General features: G+C 38.9%; 1 long non-coding RNA gene across 10 annotated transcripts in view; it reads left to right on the top strand.

Moving 5' to 3' along the window:
* Nucleotides 1–344: 344 nt before the first annotated feature.
* The window catches only part of LOC310909162, a 46,156-nt gene continuing 39,473 nt past the window's right edge, over nt 345–7,027 (top strand). For 8 of the 10 annotated variants that reach the window (XR_014590011.1, XR_014590012.1, XR_014590013.1 and 5 more), the window contains exon 1: nt 345–601. This is a non-coding gene — a long non-coding RNA (uncharacterized lncRNA). Of the gene's footprint in view, nt 602–6,451; nt 6,670–7,027 lie in introns of all 10 variants that reach the window. The other 2 variants (XR_014590019.1, XR_014590020.1) reach the window with 1 other exon arrangement.

Here is a 7,027-nt window from a genome sequence, read left to right as displayed (position 1 = left end):
TCTTGTCTGGTGCCTCTTCCAGTGGGAGAAGCATCTATCAGAGAAAAAATGTGTTCAAATATTGCTGCATTCTGTGGGCATTCTGCTGCTATTGGTTTGACAGCCAGAGAAATATCAGTTCTCTTTTTCTTAGTGAATTCTGAAAGATCTTTTTCCTTTTTAACCTTTCTGGATTAGATGAAGGAGGGGAAAACTGGGGAGGCAGACAAGCTACAGTGGAAAGTTAATCAGAAATCAATCTTGTGACAGTTTCAGCTGTACTACTAATGAGTAAAATATTCAAAAATAGCAGGTTCTCACTATTACTGGCATGGCACAGAAAGTTTGGGGTCAAAGTGCTGTTACCAGTGCTTGGAAGCTCTCTGTAGTACAAAAGTTGCTGATATAATCCTGACAGCTCTGGGATTTTGCATTCCTTAGTAAATCCTGTCTCAGATGTCAGGGTTTGGATTTTATTTTTCCCTTTTCCTCTTAACAGTATGTTTACAGGATTCACAACAATATCTCAGGATTTGTTCTTCTTGTAAAGCAGGTAAGAGTGATGTGGTTAATCTTCTTCACTGCCTTCCAACTGTCTGCCCTGTTCATCAGACTGCCTAAAGTAAGTATTTGGCATTAACCAATATACATCTCCTTGTTGTCTTCTTTGCATCCTACTTTCCCAACTCTGTTTCGTTTTTGTAATCACAGTGATATGTGTATTGAGTGTCACATTTATAGTACCTAATCTAGTGTGGTATTAGCATAATCTCCATTAATTTTTATGTTCTTAAATATTTTTTCTTCCCCCTCCTTTTTTTTTTTTTAATATGAAAAAGACCCCATTGGGCATAAGTTGAAGAAATTCACATATTCTTTTTAGTTCACTCTTCTGGCTGGTGTCTTACTATACAGCAGTAACTGCTGAAAAAGTAGTGCTGGCAGGAAGGCAGCTTTTTTTAGAGAGACCTGAGTTTACTGCACACACTTCTCTCCATTGAAATGTTAAAAAGCAGTGCTTTTCAGCAGTCACTTCCCTGTCCATTGAAAATAGAGTTCCCTTTTCCTGTTATTTTATCCATAGATTCAGTATCTTACCCTTTTTCAAATTGAATTTTGTAAGCCACTTATCTGCCCCTGATTTTAGCTTAGCCAAATCCATGAGAATTTCATTGCTTCCCTGTTGTGTCTTTGTTGACTCGCCCATTCCCTACGATCAGCACATTTCGTCGCTTTGCTGCGTTTTCCCCCCTTTCATGTTGATAAAGTAAACAAAATCAATACTAATAGTACAGTACTCCACCAGTCAGCTTCTTCCACTTGGGTCTGCCTGTAGTCAATAAATACATTCTGGTTCTTGTGTGCTTGCTGCTTTTTATGCTCCCAAGCACCTCATCTCTTATGTCTCGCATATTAAAGCGAGTACAGGGCAATAATTTGCAGCAATCATGAGGAGTTGGATGCTGCTTAGAGTCAGGTCTCCAAAAGGCTGAACAAAAGGTTGTGGCAGTTCTTTAAACAGCAGAGAAATTTAGAAAGGTTATCCCTAGAGTTTAGTTGTAAAGACTAGAAGAGCATACCTGTTTCCTGTTTATTTATTCCTGTCTCCATATTACGAGGCTCCTCTGTGTAGCATACATATATATATATGTATAATGGGATTTGATTATACTGGCTATTCCTGAGTATGACTGATTTTAGTATCAATTGTCATGGTTACATGACTCCATGATGATAATCTGTCAAGACCAGGCTCAAGATACTCTTGATACTCAAGATACTCAAGATACAGGCAGGTTCCTGATATTTGTGTGAGAATGGTAACTTTTAACTTCAAGTAGGTTATAGACTTGTGGTTAGTCCTTGCATTGATCACTGAAGGAATTTAGGCAAACAACATCAAACTGCTTGCTTTTGCTTTTTACAGAGCAGACCTAGCCTATTCTTCAAAATATTTAAAATCAGTACAAAAATAAGCATCTTAAAAATCATAAAATATTACATTGCAGCAATGTAATCATGTTTTACCTGGCATTTAATAAGAGGCCTACTTAATTCAAGCTCCATCTCAAATAAGAATTTTCAGTCAATGAATCTATGAGTTAAGAGCTTGTGAAGGCAGGAGAAAGATTTATGTATGTCTTTCTTTTTGCTAAAATGAATGAAAATATCTAGCATGAATGTTCTAGGACTTTCATTATGAGCAAGGACTGGACCCTGATGTGACAGTTACCTTTAAGGAGGGTGCTTGGTCTTACTGTACCAGTAATTTTCCAAAAAAATTAAAAATAAATAATATAATAGTGGGGCAGAGTCTATCCTTAGAAATAAAGAGTTTCAGTTAAGAAGAGAGAGTCTGGAAGCCAGTGGAAGGAAGCATCAAGGTGTGACATAAACTGATTACAGTCACACTGTAAAGGAGTTTTATTTATGTCCCTTGAAATATAGTATTTTAAGGCAGCCTTCAGAAAATGCTGAGAGATCCATATCTTCATGAAGCCTATCCTATTATATCCAATTGCAAGTACAAATCAAACAGAATTTCTACAATGCCCTTTGAACTCCATAGTAAATTTTAGACACAGAAGAGATGTTATCTTTTAATTTTCACGATATGGATGTTGTCTTCCTATCTATAACAAGTTGATGTACTTTTTTTCTGATAGCAACAAGCCTGTCTGTTGGAAATAATGCCTAAAATAACTCCTAGTGTAAAATATACTGGATGAGGTGCTGGTTTTCATGTTGCAAGCATTACGGGCTGAATTTATTTGCCGCTAATAGAAGAAGAAAGCAAAGAAACCCTGTATTTATGCTTCACTAGAAGCAGTTCTTTATCTAAAACTCTCATTTTTGACATTTCTTCAATTTAGTTTTAATGCATTATTGCTATAGGGTGAGCTGTTATTCTTTGTCGTTGTTGCAGGACTGTCTTCAAGGTCTCTGGACAAGGTAAGAAACAGGGTAACAGCAAAAAGCCCAGTCTAGCCTTGTGGAGGTGTTTGCACTTTCACAGTTACTATTCTTATGGCTGCTCTTCTCTCCCTGAACTGCACAGCTTAATTGTGTTTGTCAGCCAAAAAGAAAAATTGTTTTTTAAAGGTGCATTTGAGTTTTTCCTCAGGACAAGCCTCTTGGCTGTGTTCACTGGCAGAAATGCCTCCTGCATTTTGCATCAGATTTGGACTGGGAGATCCATCCAGTAAGGCATCTGATTCAGTATTCTGTGCTCTGTTTCCAAAAATTCGATTGAAATGTTGGATTCCCTCTCTTCATAAACCCATCACTCACAACTACTGTGTTCTTCCATCCAGGAATCATCAGTGTCAGCATTGATAGGAACAAGAAGACTGACAGTCACCTCACTGAAAGCAATTCTTGGCTTAGCAAACCTCAGTGTATTCAGTGTATTTCAGTGAAAATGAATATAATTTCCCTGATAAACCAGTTTTGGGGTGCCATATTTAGTCGGGAAATAAGTTTAATTATTATTTAGATACTCATAATTTATGCCTCTTATAATTGCATAATGCATCGCATTTAACATATTTAACCAAAGTTTAGCTACCATTATAATTTTCTGTGCAATATTAAGTCACTGCTGCTGCCAAAGTGGGCACATACCTTGCACAGAGCACCTAAGTAGCTAGCTAAAGGGAATAACCACAAATTTACTATTTTGTGTATCTCAAGATATTTCACAAAGGAAGCAAACACAAACTACGGTGTAATATGAGAAAATATCCTGGTTGCCTTTTTAACAGTGGTAGACTAGCAGCCCTCAAACAGGTCTTGGTTTTGAAATTTTCAGGGTCAATAGAGCGATGATTGCTGTTTAAAGTCCCACACAGCTCTTTAATCAGAAGGTAAATCCATAAGTGTTGGAGGCCAAGAACACCACAAGTCACTCTTGAGTGTTTTTGTGACACAGCAGTAATGAACCCTCCATTCTGAGGTTCATTAATGACACAGTTGCTTTAGTTGCCAGCTGTACCTTAAAATAATTCCTTTTGTTCAAGATGCACTTAGCCAGGTTGTGTCAGCTGCTTTGAGATTGTAATTGGATTAGCAGCTCCCAGTGAGGGACACTTCTCCAGTTTTTATAGCAGCTGACCTGCCTCATACACTGAATGGAGTTCTGTGGCTTTTTGGTCAGAGACACAGTAAATTAAATCAGTCAGATTAAAGCAAACTCTTACTAGTAACGTGTTCTGTAGGTGGCTCCTGATCTCATATAAAACATGAAGAAAATAAAATTTTATGTACTTGAAGGAGTAAAAATATCTTACCCTGTGCAGCACATTCTTTCTTTCTTACTAACAAGCAATATCATAAAGGCAGCTGCCAAGGACATAATATGTTCTTTAAAATGTAAATTGTTTAGGAATAGAGCACCTTTCCACAAAGATATTCACCTCTTCAAAGAAGCTTCTTTGAATAAAAACTATGCAGGTACTGTACATCATTTCAGGGGAGCTTGTAGGTGAACCTTTAAAGCTTTCTTCCAGGATTTCCATAGAATTCATGGTAGATTATATTCCAAGATATGTTATTTTTTGTGCAGATTAATAGAAATTGGTTAAAAATTTAATAGATGCAGTGAATCTGAGTGGAATTCCTACCTCCCCCAACATGAGAATGGAAATATTTTGACTAACAACTTCTCTTTCAGAAAATTGTCTGGTGCAAATTCTCTCTAGATGGCAGTGGAGCTCTTTCGATAATGGTTGTGCTTCCTTCCCCCACCCCCTTTCCATTTCTTCTGGAGACTCATTTTCAGCTGTATTGCTCTATGATTTAACAGGGCTTTGATGCTGTGAGATGTTGGCGAGCACAAATCAGACTTTCTTTTCTAAAAGGATAATATACTGCTTTTTCAAAGTCAATTAACACTTAGGGCAAATGAAATGAGGAGAGCTAAAGGTCAATTACTAAAGGATGGCCACAAAAATTTTTCTGGTTTACACAGCATTCATCCAGGGATTGCAGATCAGTGGGGAAAGAAAGGAAATAGTAATTAGCTCATTTGATTTCTTGATGGTTACCAGCAAGATAGTTAAATACAGCTTATCTCTTTTATTACTATCAAGTGTGACTGGTGCTAATAATCATTCTGACCAGCTCCAGACCATGTTTTCTCAAGACATTGTACCTCCATCACAATAGCTGCGAGGTTGTTGTGGCAATTTGTGCACCAGGCAAAGGTTAGCAGAGAGAATAGCTTTAATACTTCAGGTCTGGAGTGGAGTTAGTAAGCTTGGTGTGTAAAAGAAATATTGTAGCTGGGCAGTCCAGCTATTAAACAAAAGAGGGCATTAAAGGAAGGGAGACTGAGTGCCTTTTTCACTGTCATTCATGATCCTGTTTAAAACAAGCAAGTAAGTTAAAACTTGGCCTTTGGAAGTCTGTGGTGCACTTTCATTGGCTAACCACCAGCTTAGTTTTCACATCATGACTGTGATGCTGTTTTACAGGTGAACCACTATGGATTTAAAGATTTAATCAGACAGGAGTCCAGCTGCTTAGGTTTATCTGTCTTCATGTTGCTCATCTGAGTCACTCTGGCATAAGTGATGCAGCTGAGTAGTGTAAGGCACAAACATCTAAATCATTTTGAGATGTATGCCTTGTTTAGAAAAGAGAGGTTCATGTCAAGAGAGCATGCAGTTTAAGGATCTCTCCATAAAAGTAACAGTAACCCCAAATTTAAAGGACCATTCATATCAAAGTGAGGTAGCAGATTACTCTCTTGTCAGCTTAATGGTGACTACACATGAAAATGGCCAGCCTTGAATCTGTGCTCTCTGCTTTCCTACTGCGTGTCAAACAGCTTTGCAAGCAAGACTCACACTTAAGATTGCAGTCAAAGTTCATTTCTATCTTTTTTAGAATAACTCTGCTGAGTTTAATAACCTTTTCTTTTGTGAATAAGGAGTTTCTGTTTGCAGTTACATGAAAAGAAAAAAGGGCAGTGTTACAGGCAGCAGGAGATTATTTCAGGCCTGACTATTCAGAGAGCTTGGCAAGACCATGAGGGCCAGGCAAAGCACATAATGAGCAAATTCTTTTGTGATAAATTATTATTTTGGATTCTGAATGGGTCTTTAACTTGTGTGGGAAAATACACTGTGTGTTGCACTTGACTTGCATGTAGGTAGTGACTTACCTGCGAGCTGTTAGCTGTGTTCATTTCAGTGTCTGAGACAGCAGGAGAAGTAATACAAAGTGCTGGACCTGGAAGTCGTGCTCCCTTGTTTTCTGGTGTGTCAGAGAGGCAAACCCTTCCCCAGCAGCAAGTACAAATGTGTAGTGCACTGTCTGCCCTCACTCCCTGCAGCCAGCAAGCTTGATCCTTTTGTTCTCAGAGCTCAGCAGCTCTGCTCTCTGCCGCAGGCACAGCGGCACAGTGCCAAATTTGTTTCCTTGAGTTTACCAAGGGAGGATCAAATGGAGATCTCTCTTCTTCCTACAGCTACAAACTATATCCCACTTGAAGGACATATGTAGAGTTCTGTTGTGGCAGTGGCTGCTATTTTGTTGATGCCTGAGCTAGCTGGAGAGCACAGGGGCTGCACATTGGTTTGCTGTGCACAGTCCAGTTCAAAGAGAGACGTTTTCCTGGCAAACATCCATCCTGCTGCCCGGGTGCAGTGTTTTCCCCGGACAGACACGCTGTTGGAAAATTGGCAGGTAGGTGCTGTAGCTGTGAAGCTGTAAGGCTGTTTTGGCAGCATAGCAACACATAGCAGACACTTGACCAAATTTCTGGGCAGGTTTTATAGCACATGTAATGTAAGTGCTTCTGTGGTACATCTTACTCTGATTTCGTGTTTCTCTTGTCATATCTACTTATCTTGCAAAAGGTTTATTTGGGGAAGACAACATGATATTTTTGGACTGCTGAGCACCCAGGAAACCAGGGCAGGTTTGCTGAGCACATTCAGGTCAGTTGTACTGTATCTACAACTGATCTGCAAATGTAACAGAACACAGTGCAAGGGACACACGTGAAGAAATCACATTTGTCTTATTGTCCTGGAAAAACACC

Source organism: Zosterops lateralis (assembly GCF_965231275.1).
Source record: "Zosterops lateralis genome assembly, chromosome: 5".
NCBI lineage: Eukaryota > Metazoa > Chordata > Aves > Passeriformes > Zosteropidae > Zosterops > Zosterops lateralis.
This window is presented reverse-complemented; position numbering and strand designations above follow the sequence as displayed.